Source organism: Dermacentor andersoni, chromosome 3, assembly GCF_023375885.2.
Source record: "Dermacentor andersoni chromosome 3, qqDerAnde1_hic_scaffold, whole genome shotgun sequence".
Lineage (NCBI taxonomy): Eukaryota > Metazoa > Arthropoda > Arachnida > Ixodida > Ixodidae > Dermacentor > Dermacentor andersoni.
Window position 1 is genome coordinate 163,262,803 of NC_092816.1, and position 14,086 is coordinate 163,276,888.

A 14,086-nucleotide genomic window follows, 5' to 3' on the forward strand; every position below is an offset into this window, starting at 1 on the left:
AGGGACTTTATCACGTCTTTCAGGTCTGTTAAATGGATGGCTGTGAGCGTTCGACATGTTCCCCAAAAAGCAAGCCACTACCAGAGAAGTTACGTGCAGTGGAGTTGAGCAAAGCTTCGCTGCCTAACCATGTCATTAACATATGTCGACATGTTAAGGTCTACTACGATGCGCGTAAGTTCGTACTGGTACAGCGATAACTTGCTGTGAGAACCGGCGGCGCTTGTTTGTGCACGGTATCGGCTGGGTGCTGCCTACGTGGCGCCCATCCCCTAGGTGGTACGATTTTGTCCAGTACATCGCTTACTAAGCGTACATTGTGCAGATTTGCCAGTACGCTCCGTGCTAACGTCTGGCTCTTCGCACCCGCGCCGCGTATTGTGCAGGCAGTGCGCAATTGGGGCGCGTAGCTTGGTGAGCCTGTACCCTTCGACTTTGGTCTGCTGGCAACAAATGTTTTGCCAGCTGACCATTTAAAGCAGGCTAGCAGGCTATTTAAAGCGTTTTGTCAGCTTCCAACGGCACAACGAGTCTACGCCGAATGAGCTGCTGATCATAGTAGTGGAGATGGCTGTGTTAAGAATCTTTTTATAGTTAGCGCACTGCTTGGCGGCGAGAAGTGTTCTGCTTGGGTACAGATTACTGGATATGCCGTCACTCGACCTTCGGCGGCCGGGGCAGGTGAGAACCAGTGGTGTCGGCAATACTGAGGTAAGAAAACAATGCGGTTGCCATGGCAAGACATAAATTTACGCGACAGCGTTGGCAGCGAAGTTAGTTCATACAGGCGCGTCGCTCGTTGGCTGCGTACTTTCTTGGGGCCGCCAATACGCCTCTCAGGCAAATATATATGCTATATCTATATAGTCGGTGCTTGTACATCGTTATTATTTAACAAACGGCTCTGTGCACTGGACGCTCGACTTGTTTAATGTTGAATTCTATTGCTGCAGCGCCATTGAGTAGAATTATTAAGTTGTGAGCCTAGATGCCACATTCACAGAAAGAAGGTGCACTTTCCAATTCACGATCATATTGTCATGTAGTAGTGATGGTGAAGAAAGCAGCGGAACTGTGAGTGACGAAATTAGCGTTTTATTGGGCGAACCTGTGCACTCAAAAACAGGCTACACTCAAAGGACGAGAGCAGCGAACACAGTCGGCAATCGTCGAAAATCTCATCTGCGGGGCAAGCGCGTTGGCTTTTATAGATGAGTCACGGAAGGTTCCAGAATATTCGCTGGTGGCCGCGTGCCTTCCAGAAGGAAGTACACAATTCGCGTCGCGCATACATGCAATCACATCACATAGCTTTGAAACAGACAGGGAATAGAACCATCGATAACATTGGAGAAACTTCTGCTACATTGCAATATAAACCAGAAACAGCGCGAAACAGGACGAGCGAGTAAAGAGCACAGGACAGGGCGCTAACTAGTAACCAAATGCTTTATTTGCAGAAGCCGCATATAAAGGCATCATTGAAAGAGACATCGAAAACAGAAAAAAAAAAGGATAAGCTTTAGCCACGGAGATTCAGTTCTTTTGTTGATAGCGTGAGAGACGCAGAACTGACGCATGCGTCGTCACTTGTGATTATGGAAAACGCCTCAAAGATTTCCGCGCGCGCTTTTCACTAATCTCCTAATTGTTAAGACTAGCGTAAGCCATACCCCTTCAAATCCGACTTTCCATTGGACTAGGATGGTACCGAGGCCGAGGCCACTGGCATCACTGTCTGTCTCGGCGCCGTCGTCGAAATGAGCAAGAGCCGGTGGCGACTGCATGCGTGGTTTGAATTCTTGAAATGCGTCAGCCTGCAGCTGTTCTTACTTCAACTCATGATGTGCAAGTGGTTCGGTGATAAGTGAAAAGTCCTTGATAAAGCGCCTGTACTGGGCACACATGCCAAGGAATATACGGACTGCCTTCTTGTCGATTGGCTGCTGGAAATTTGCGATGGCAGCTGTCTTTTGGGGTTCGGGGCGGACTCCTCATCTGATGATAACGTGACCCAGGAACAAAAGGTCATCGTAATCGAAGCGGCCCTTTTCCGGTGTCAGAGTGAGCCCTGATGAGTTGATGCCCTGTAGTAGTGTTGCAAGCCGCCAAAGCTGATGGCCTAAATTTCCGGCGAAGACGGCCACGTCACTATGTAAACAAGACAAGCCTGCTACTTCAATCCGCCTACCACCGTGTCCATCTCACGCTGGAACGTTGTAGACACCGGTCACAGTCCGAATGGCATGACCTTGAACTCATAGAAGCTGTCTGGCGTAACAAATGCGGTCTTTTTGCAATCCCTCACGTGGACTTCTGTTTGCCAGTATCGACTCTTCAAATCCATCGACGAGAACTATTTAGCGTTGCAGAGCCCACGCAATGAGTCGTCTATGCGTGGGACGGGGTATACGTCCTTCTTCCTGATCGTGTTCAGCCGACGATAATCGACGCAAAAAACGCAGGGTTCCCTCCTTTTTCTTCACCAAGACCAGAGGAGATGTCTATGGGCTTTTCCACGGCTGGATGATGTCGTCGCTCAGCATTAGGTCGACTTTTTGCTTTACAGCTTCACGCTCTCGCGTCCAAATACGGTAAGGGCTCTGGCAGAGGGGCTGAGTGTAATCTTCCATTAATATGCAATGCTTTCCACCTGGCGTTTGTCGAATCCACAATTACAACGTGAAGTATTCTTTGTACCGTTGGAGAAGACTTCTGAGCTGTTGCTGCTTACTCATGGGGAGACTTGAATTTATGTCGAACTCTTGCTCGGGAACTATGGTCGTCGGGGTCGATGCGGCAGAATCTGAGACGATAAACGTATTGCTAGTTTTCTCAATGTATGCGATCGTCATGCCCTTGTTGATGTGCTTGAACTCCTGAATGACGTTTGTCAACATCAATGTCGCTTTCCCTTCGTGTAGTAGAGCGATCCCTCTTGCCAGGCAAGCTTCGCGGTCGAGCCTTAGACGTGGGTCACCCTCAATGAGAGTTTCTAGGTCTGCAGATGTTTCACTGCCGACGCAAATGACAACGCTCGAGCGAGGCGGGATGCTGACTTAAGCGTCAAGTACACTCAAGGCGCGCTGACTCGAGGGCCTCTCCATCGGTATCGCTAGGTCTGTGGACAGCGTTATCAACTTCGACTTCAGATCGATGATTGCGCCGTGTTGGTTCAGGAAGTCCGTGCCGAGAATTACGTCTTGGGAACACTGTTGGATCACAGCGAACGTCGCAGGGTAGATCCCGTCATGAACTGTAATTCTTGCCGTGCAGATGCGTGATGAGGTGCCCCCCAGATGTCCGGATTTGTGGGCCCTTCCATGCAGTCTTGATTTTCTTTAACTTGGCGGCGAACAATCCACTGATGAGGAAGTAGTAGGTCCCCTGGGTCCACGAACGCGGTGACTGGTACATCGCGTCATTAGGTCTTTGGTCGATGCATTCTTTCCTTCCAGGTTACATCTGGATGGCGGCGTATTGTCGTTATGGCGTCGATATAGTCTCTTTGGTGTCTTCGTCATCGGCGGAGGATATTCGTCAATTCAACGGACAGCAAATGCTCCTCTATCGGTTGCTGTCTTGTTTTGCGGGTACGGGCGGACGGACCAGCGCCGGGCTTGGCCAGTGCATGACCGGCGCTGCGGCGACAGGTAGCGGCCTGGTGACGGTGACGGCTCCACTGAGGGGCGGCGAGGGAGTCGGTGATGTCGCAAGGTCGTTCGCCAAGCTGTGATCGCGGTGCGTTAATGGCGAACCCTCGCACACCCATCTCCCGGTATGGGCATCGGCGTTCGGTGTGACCCGCTTCTCCTTGGGTAATTTCCCTGGACGACGGGTTTGCGAGCTGGAAGCGGTGGCGGCGGATGGCGGAACTGCGTTCATACAGCGCCCTGGCGCGGGTGCGGAGGGTTACTTTGACGGAGGGTGACGGCGGCGTAGGTCATGGCTTCAGACTGGGCTTGTGGCCATTAGAGGTGGCCTTCGGGAAGGGTCAGTGGGCGCTGGATTTCTCCTCTCATTATGTCAGCGATGGAGGCAACCTGAGGCTGCGATCTTGGCAACATCCTCTTAAAGTTCTAGGTCTGGGCACCCTCAATGAGTTGAGGGTGCCCAGACCTAGAACTTGATGATGTCGTCGCGCATCATTAAGTTGACGTTTTGCTTTGCAGCTTCACGCTCTCGCGTCCAAATACGGTAAGGGCTCTGGCAGAGGGGTTGAGTGTAATCTTCCATTAATATGCAATGCTTTCCACCTGGCGTTTGTCGAATCCACAATTGCAACGTGAAGTATTCTTTGTACCGTTGGAGAAGACTTGGAGAAGACCATTTCACGACCGCTAGGATGGCCTCGCGTAGGTCGTCGGTGCGCAATGATTGAACTTCAGCATAGTTTGCTGGGATTGTGCGGCGGTTGAATTACCGGTTCGGCATCCTGAGTTTTCTCGATGCTGGTGGCCTCGCGAGGAAACTCTTCGACGGTCTTCGGTGGGTTTTGTATCATTCCGGCGAGAAGTTCTTGCTTCACAGCACGCATCAGTAGGCGAACTTCCTTCTCCTCCAACATTACAGGGTTGGCGTGACGGAATAGACGGCTCATTTCTTTTGTAACGATGGCAACGTTCTCGTTTCGTAGCTGCGCTCGGAATTCCTATAGAATTTCATTCCTTTCTACCCGGACAACGCTTGTAAGGTACTCACGAAGTTACTGCGGAAGAAGTCCGACGTTGTGAGGGTGGACTCCACGTTCTTGAACCTTGTCCTTGCGGCATGTTCCAAGGAAAAGTACATGCGGTGCAGCTTATCAGCAGAGGTCAAGTCGTTGAATACCGAGATCCTTTCGAAAGTCTCCAGCCAGGTTTCCAGATCCTCCGACGAAGGTCCACGGAAGGTAGGTGACTCCCATGGTTTTTGAAACACGATGGGGGACGCTGGGGCTAGGGAACGATCTTCCTGGTCGTCTCAGGCAGACATTCGTGTTCAGGGGGCAGTCATTGCAGCCTGCGGCTAGCTCGCTGGTTCTTGGAGATATAGGTGTTCTCTTCGTGGTTAGGGTTTGGATCACGGCTTTGCGGGAGCATTCGGTACATGAACGCACTAGCACTTCCAACAGATGTCATGTAGTAGCGATAGTGAATAATACAGCGGTAAAAATGTGAATGACGTAATTAACTTTCTATTGGGCCAACTTGTGCCCACAATAGCAAGTTAGACTCAAAGCACAGCAATAGCGGCAAATACTGTTGGCGATGGTCCAAAATCTTACCAGCTGGTCAAGCACGTCGACTTTTATATATCAAACATCGAAGGTTCCAAAGTAATCGCTGGTGTTCGCATGTCTCGATGAAAGTTCTATCCCTTTGGCATCGCGCATACATGCAACCAGATTACACAAGGTTCCATGACAGCAGACAGCTGATAGAGCCATCGGTAACATTCCAGAAACACCCGAAACATGCAGGCGCATCCTACGCTGAGCTCTAATACTCGTTAGGCGATGAAAGGCTGGAGCCGATAAAGATGAACAAGTACACGGGTCAATGTAACACTTCACAGCATCATTCTATCTTGCACGATGATTAATAACACAATTGCCGCTGCTGGTTGAAAGAAAAAAAATGCTTTCTGATCAATCCAAATCTGTGAGAAAAATGTGCTTTAAGTCTGCCATTGTATATTGTTAAAAGAGATACTACCTTTGTATTCAATGGGACTTTTCAATTATGCATCACTGTGGCAATAATAATTTGTGTTAGAAACCATTCCTTTTAGTTCATCAGTAAACATTTCATGGCTTAAGTGCATTGGTGCATGAGTTGGGTAAAGGCTTTAGGTTTTTAAAGAACAGAGCCTGTTCAGATATAAAATTTTGGCAAGCGTAGCTTACCGATAATATAAGCTGAACAACATAAAAATATAAGTGTAGCAGCGGAAGTAATGCAATGGAAAGTTGCGTCCAGCTGTTGTGGGCTCTATGTGATCATCAAAAAGTCTAATTTTTCTCCTGTCTATCAGGACTGCAGCCGTTTCATTGCCAACTGCAAGGATGAAGGAGCTTCATAGTTGGACATCAGACGCCGTCCTGAAGTTGCCCTTTTCAGTTTATTTTGTCACGTAGTTTAATGTCACGTAGCTGGACAGAACCAAGGTAATGTTGTTAGCCGTCGCTTGGAGGTGTTCAGATTTTTTTGCATTCTGCCTAATTACATAATCCTTCTTAAACAATCAACTTTTTAAGTATTATAACTAGATGAAAAATGTGAATGAGGAAATTGTAGAGGAACATGCAAACCTCTGATACAGCTTTCTCATGCTCGATACATGCTAATTAAATGTGTTTTTCCGAGTGTGAAAGAAATATAACTCATGTAAGATCTGCGACCGGGCCAGCTGGTGTTGATCCATGACGTTTAACAGCACGAACTTGTACAAAGGGCGGCGATAGAGACAGTTGTAGAGAAACGCTGACTTCTAACTGATTTTTTATTCCAGAAGAAGTAACATATATCCGGTATGCACATGCGCGATTTTGTGCCAGCGCTGGCTCATATCTATGACAGAGCAAGTAGAACATCAATGCCCGACACCAGTCATTGTCAGCGAACAGGCGCATCTTTTCTTGCGCACCCAAAATATGATAGTCCTTTTGTCGATAGGGCTATTGAAGGTTTGCTTACCACACTGTTCTCTTCAATAGCCGCTGCTTCTTTTGTAAGTTTGGTGTGGTAAGGTACCTGCGTAGCCATAAATGTAGTGCCTTAGAAAGGCTTATAACCGCACATAGAACAATGTTGTGCTGAGAAGCCATCCCTGTCCGGACTTTTTTAATGGTGCTCTGGAAGGCGGACGTTTAGACGCCTTGCGGTCTGCCACACGAGAGAGGCATATCGTACGTCACGCATTTTGTGCATTTTTAAGGAACGCGATCCAATACTTAATTTTGCACTGTTATAGCCCGCGAATACGCGCAGAATGCCTCCAGCATTTCGGTGTAGTCGCGTTGCAATTTTCGTGTATTCCCAAGCTTTTTTCACGCCCGGAAAACACTTTTATGTAGCACGTCTTGAGCAACAGAAAGCTGCATCGGGAGTTTTTCGTGTTGCTCTACAATTTTCTCATTGAAACTTTTCATGCAATCATATTATTTGTGAAGTTCATTAATAATGACTAATTATGTTTTTAGGCGTATTTCAAAAAAGTAATGTGAATTTCTCCAAGCGACGGCGAAGAACATTATCCTAGTTCTGTCCAGCTACGTAGCATTTGCACATCTTCAGAGTTTGGCTAAAGTTATGTGGGACGCCCTGTAGGGGCATCTGTGATCCAGTAAGAAAGAAAAGGATACTGAAGGAACCCAACATGATGTATTTCGTGACGAGTGTGTCATGCAAATTACAGTCACAATAAAATAAAAATCCAAAGCAGGACTTGGTGTACAGTAAAGATTTGCAGGTTTGTGCATCAGCATAACGACCAAAACCAGGTAGAAACCTGATATCTGCTGTTTACTATTGCTTGGTTAAAACACAGTTAAAATACATGCTTTACCTTCAACATCACATCCATAGAAACATAGAGGGGAATTGTTAAAAATTTGCTTTGCTTCTCTGACCTTCATTTTATGTCCTTCTAAAGTTTGCCCAGCTTTTAAAAAGAAGTATCGTGGACACCTTACCGAGTTTACAGGCAGCTTGAGCACATAGTGCCAGATTATGGGGAAGCCGAAGAAGTCGCAGTGTCTATAGTGGTGTTCGGTAAATGTGCAAGTTTCTTGTGTGCAGCATTAGGCTTACTACCAATTGGATTACGTCATCATTTTAGCAAAATGTTTGCTCTCCAGGTGTATGCCAGTTTACGTGTGTCCAAAGAACAGCACTTCTTAAAAGAGTTGCTGATTCTTTAAGTGCCCTGCTCGGTTTTATGAAATGCATGTACGTTGGACAGTGTAGTGTTTGGCCTTTAGCTGAAAGTAGTATTGGCCCATTTGCGTGCACATAAAGTAGGAATAATACAAATGTGACAAAACAAGTGATAACGCGTTACTGCTGTGTAGTAAAAATTTACACATAAGCAAATCGTTTGATGCAATCTCCAGGAAAGTAAGTAAAATATAAGAGTGTACTTAGTAATAAACAGTTCCTATGTTTCAGGAGCATGACCTTTACGATCATGTACGTTAACAGTTCATTATTTATGATTATAATACTACTGCACTAAATTCGAAAATATATCGTTGGTTTCACTTGGAAGGCTCTTGGAGTGCCTCGAGCGATTGCCAGAAATAAATTATAATTGTAGCGATCGTATGTGTGATAAAAAAGCATTGTGGATCCAGGTGACTGTTATTCAGTATGCTAAATGTGCGTATTATAACAGTCGCTTGTATTTTCATTATAGCCATGTACACAGTCTATATGTACACACATTGAAGTCATAGACTGTGCAATCTTATTCGGAGTTTCATTGTGTGGATATAGGCTTTTCTAGGGTTAGCGGTACATTATTGTGTAGTGAAGCAAAGAGGAGAATGTTGTGAAAACAAGATGGTTAAACTATACCCTTAGAGTCTTAAGCACACTTAGATGACTTTACAGCATCTAGCAAAACAACAATGGGAACTGAGACGGTTGACTTTTGTTCGTTACTACCATAAGTGGCAAGAAACAATGAAGACAAAAGAAAAGAGCAAAGGAAGTGAAGTGGACCGAAGGACAACTCGGTGCTGATGGGAATTGTATTCATATCTGCATGATGCATGCAATCTTTTATTAACTTAGTTTCAGCAGCAGCTGTCCGGCTGTTCACTTTATTCCGCTTTTTTGTGTGTTTACTAAGCCTTGCCCTAGAAATGTCAGGCGGTGGCGCTCGTGGCCTTGGTGCTGGAGGTAGGGCATCCTTCTAACCGAGGGTATGATTTATTATGCGAACCTAAGCATATTTAACTTCATGTACCCCGCAAAAGCTGCGCTTGAAAGCATGTGTCAGATTCGCCGCCATTGCCATGAGTAGCACTGGCTGTCAGTCCAGGGGCCATTGATTGACCTTGCTCAACTGTTATGAAAAACTGTTTTGCATACAAATGTGGCAATTAGTCTACGTGCTCAAAGGCTCATAGAATAAAGCTTTTAATGCGCATTTTACATCGTTGATATTTTGCATCAAGTCGGGATGGCATTCTACTTGTGATGTGGCTGACCCCTCCAAGGATCTGAGCAGAATAATTACACATGTTGATAATTCTGTGTTCTTAGTACTAATACTTTGTAGTTTATCTTTGGTGTAATTGCACAGATGAAATGAAAAACAGGTTCAACCATTTGCTGACAGGCGCCGTCTGTAAGCTTTTCTTACAAAGGAAAATTTTGTGATAGTTGTCGTTATAGGTATACGACACCATGCAAATCGAAACACGAGTGCTTTACAAGCCGCAGCATTGTACCGTATAAGAAACCAGAACATCATACGAAAACCTGTATTGAACTAGGGACTACATTAAAATGTTATGAGAAAGACCATATAATAAGATTGACAATTTGTATATTGGAGGCATTAACTATTTCTCGGGTTGCTCTGTTTTACTCCTTGAACTGATGTGTCCTGCAGAAGCGATTTGCATTTGAATCTGGTACAATTTGCAGCAAAATGTGAACAAAGGGCTGTGGTACTCAAACGGCTTACTATTGAAATAACAACCAGTTTGTCAAATGTACTGCACTCTTGGGAAAATGAAATGGGCTACACTGCTCCACATACGCAGGCACGAATGTTTTGAACATGGGCAGTTGGGCACTGTGCTTGTGTAGGACTTGGCAATTGGCTGTTCGTTCCTGACCAAAAAAAACTACACCTAGACTATGTTGGGAAGCCACTTGCTTTTTCGGTCTGTGTAATAGTCCCTAAACGTGTGGGATTTCCACGAACAACATTTTGTCTGCCACAATTTGTCGTTTGTTCCATGCCTGCCGTGATGGCAGTGATCCAAGGAAATCAGGAAAAAGGAGGGAGCTTTAATTTCGAGACGATGAGCAAAATGAGAACAAGGTAAAAGCGGATGCCATGGTTTTGACAAGTGAACTTGTCTTTTTCAAGGCGACATATGCTTTCCTTGCCAAAGTATATATATATAGGTAGGGTTCTTCTAAATGGGAGAGGGCTTAAGGCGGCTGGGTGAGGGAACGACCGAAAGTGTGTTAGCGACGAGGGTGTAGAATTGAAAATAGAGGGGTGCTATGCGCACGGCTGCTCACACGGCTGTGTGTTAGCCGACGTGTCCACGACCGGGTGCGTGGTACCCCTGTGTTGCCGGCTTCTCTAGCCTGCTGAAGAGACAGTGATGTTCAAGAAGAAACTGGTATCACCTGCCTACTCCTACACAAGCACGTGCACAGAAAAGTGATGCGTATTGGCCTCGAGGGCCGCCACTGGAGAGGCCGACTGCTGTCGCTATGACAAGGTACTTGACATCACATGACTGGAGTTCGCGCCTTTGCTGCAGCTCGCTGGCAGGACAACTGAAGCCTTGATTGTAAGGTTGTAAATGACGTTTCGTTCTCAAGGCAGTAATTTAGTTGCCATCTCTTACAGCACGATTTAGTGCTCAGTGTCACAGTGCCGGACGTATTCGACCGAACCTGGTGTGAGTTCTCACGTGCACCCCAAATTCAAGCCGCTGCTAGATTCTTAGTTGATAAACTCACTGAAAACAAAATAACATGGTCATTGAAAGAGTCCAGCAAGCGGTGCACACAGGGCTTGTAGCGTGCTCACTTGTATGACATTTGTCCAGACACCCTGAGCAGAGATGCTGGCGGAAGTGCCGCTGAAGTGTGGATTGAGGCGACAAAAATATAAGTTGTTGCGGTTAGACAAATAATAAGCCGGTAATAAATCATCGGTGTAGTAGCCGTCGTATCTCGGCCCATTTGTATTTTGTCGGCTACCCGAAAACCTCAGAGAACACCTATATTTTGCTTATGCTCCTCCAATAGTCTAATAAGCTTGTTTGCTGGGATACCCATGCCAATTAATTAGCTGACATAGTTGAAAAGATTGAAGATATGGCAGTTTGATTTGTGATAGTAAATCATGTTAAAAGGCTTTGTATTTTTGAGAATAAGGGTAAGCTGTAATGACACCATTTAAAAGACTGTAAAAATTGTATTAATTAAAGTTATGTCACAGCATCTATTATTCAAAACATGTAGAGATTGAGAAATTCATATCGGGCCATCACCATACCTCACATGATGGACATCACAGTATGAAAATTTAATAATTTACTCCTACAGGTGATGCCTTATGTTGTGTTTTTTCCTTGGACCATAAGAGACTGCAGTGATGTTGCGCCTGCAAATGTTTGCGAGTGTCCAATGATAATTCGCTCCCTGCTTTGTGTTCTTGGTTTGAGTATAAGTTGCATTACAGAGAATGTATGCCCCCATCTGCCATGTCTGTGCAGCCGAAGCTAATACTAAATAATTAACCAGAAAGGAAGGATTGTGAAGGGAGCAAAACATGGCATGTGCAATAAAAAGATGCGTAATGTGCCATGGGTATCGCTTTCACGCATGCAATCGTGATATTGAGGAACGGAGCCAAATAAATAATGTGCGTGCTTCCCAAAGTATGCCTCCCACCGGCATCTTGATGGCGACTTAGCCACGAAAAGAAATTTGGTTTTCGTTGTTTCGTGTTGTCCTTTTTCTTTTCAGATGTACTGTTTCCTTTGATTACTTTCTTCTGGGGTTTCATAGCAACATGATGTGGATATGTGACCAATTATGTCATATCGACGTTAGTGGTTCGTATTTCTGGTTCCCTGTGTTTCTTCAATTTGTGGGCTAAAGTCGATAGCACACCTACCAGTATAGGGCTGCTCGTAGTTGAATTTGTTTCCTTGTTTAAGCACGAATGACTTGACTGGTTATGTGCCCAAATAAACGACTAGATAATAAAAACAAAGATCATCAGAACGCCATCATTCGATTTTTTAATATTTACCCTACTTCACCTACCAAACCGACATATTCTGCCGTGTAGATTTAAATAGAACTCATCGTTTTGTGATTCTTAGTTTTGCACATGTGAGAACAGTGCTAAGGACACAAAGCGAGTCCACATAAAAAAGTGGGTTCACTGTGCGCTGACTGATAACTGATTTCTTTTGCAACAGAAAAAAACATTAAACATACAAGAACGCTTCGTCAAAGATATTTTAACCGCTAAATAGACAAGTCGGGATCACACACACATGTGCCCTGGTCGTAGGTTTCAGGTTTAGTGGTTGCTGTTTTTGCTGACACGTGGCGCTTGTGAAATTCCGGCGGGTATCAGCACTGCTTACTATATATGTCCCGAAATGGTCACATTATTAGCGGCGAGAACTTGGAGTGGCGCCCTCTCGCAAGTGTCGTCATGGCCAGGACGCCGCCCGCTCTGGCTCGCTCGATTGCCACGCGCGCTCGTTCCATTCGTGTATGCTTGGGGTACGGGTTGCTCGAGCCATACTTATTGAAGGATATGCCGGATTCTTTCTGCTGCCACGCCTCAACCACAGTTCTTTTTGTAAAAGCGAGGAAATTTGCAGCTTGGATATCGCAAGCTATGAAGCGTTGAAGGGGTCTACTGGTTTTGCAATGCATCTACGCACCGTGTCTGTTCATAGATGTTGCGTAAAAAGAATGCCTGCAAATTCAACACGCGAAGTGGTATATGATGCATCACTAAAGACTTAACATTCCCTTAGTACTTAGCTATGAGAGACGTTGCATTTTACATGGAAAAAATCTTGGTATGGTCGGGTTGACATGTTATCCGTGTGGGAAAGACACTGTCCAGCGAAGGTGTCATCATGATTGTTATTACTCTAGTGAGTTGTTCGAGTCAAATATGACCACTTTATTAATGCGTAAAAGAAAGGGTTAGGCACTCTTTTCGTATGAAAAAGTTTACTGCTACTTTCACCACTCTCTGAAACTGGCCGCGATAAAACAAATTGCTTACGGCTGCTAACATCACGGCGCGTCATGTAGCGCATTATTATCGTTGATTCACAAATACCAAAGTAGCAATCATCTAAAATAAAAGTTTCATGGTTAAGATCGAGAGTTAATGAATTTCAAGCGATGAGATATTTCATGGTGACCCTCAGTAGCCTTTATGGGCAATATGGCACACCCTTCACGCAAAGATAGCAGCCAACTGTCGTTGTGGTAAGGCACGCATTGTTTGTGAAACCCATCATATCGCTACAATTTCCAATTGACACTATAAAGCAGTTTTTTACAGCGCCAATTGCGATGTCAAAAGTATGCTCCAGATACTACAGTGCAGGGGCGCTATAACGTAAACCTATTCCAAACTTTTCTATTCTAATTCTGCTATCAGCCCTCCACGATTGGTCAAAACTTTTTTTCTACCACCCCCACTTCACTTGTCTGTCACGCGACGTCACGAAAACCGCGACACCTCCCCATCTGATATGATGTGTACACACTGATTATGCAGGATTTGACAGAAGAAAGAAAAACAGGTATTTCTTATTCGACCCCTTTTCGCCATTAGCCCTAAGCTATTGGTAGAATGTTTTCGGGCTGCACCCATTTCCCCTGCCTGTCACGCGACGTCACAAAACCGCAAGAACTCACCGCGTCAAAGTGACGTGTATGCGATAAAGATGTATTAATATGCAGAACAAAACTGAATTTTCTTCGGAATAGCCGCAGGCTGCCCCGTTCCGAAAGGAATAGAAGACGGCTGCCGCCGATCGCTCAGACGCTGGCTACTCGCACCTGCCGGAGAGCATGGGTGTATTTGCGTATAATAAAACTTCTTGCGTGGCCGTGTAACGTTTTCGAGCACTTTCGGCACGTTTACCCCCTCATTCTGCCAACTCTTATTTGCTGAGGGTCCGTTTTAGCGTCATTCTTGAGCTTCCGTTGCATGCCGCCGCGATTTTCGACCAGCCACCGCAAGCTAAATAAGGGATAGCCGACCAATCGTAGCCGCCGGCACCACCCTCTTCATCCGGTTATCGACTTGCAGTGCAGTGGCTCAGCCCCATCGAATCCCTCTCCACTTGAGCGTT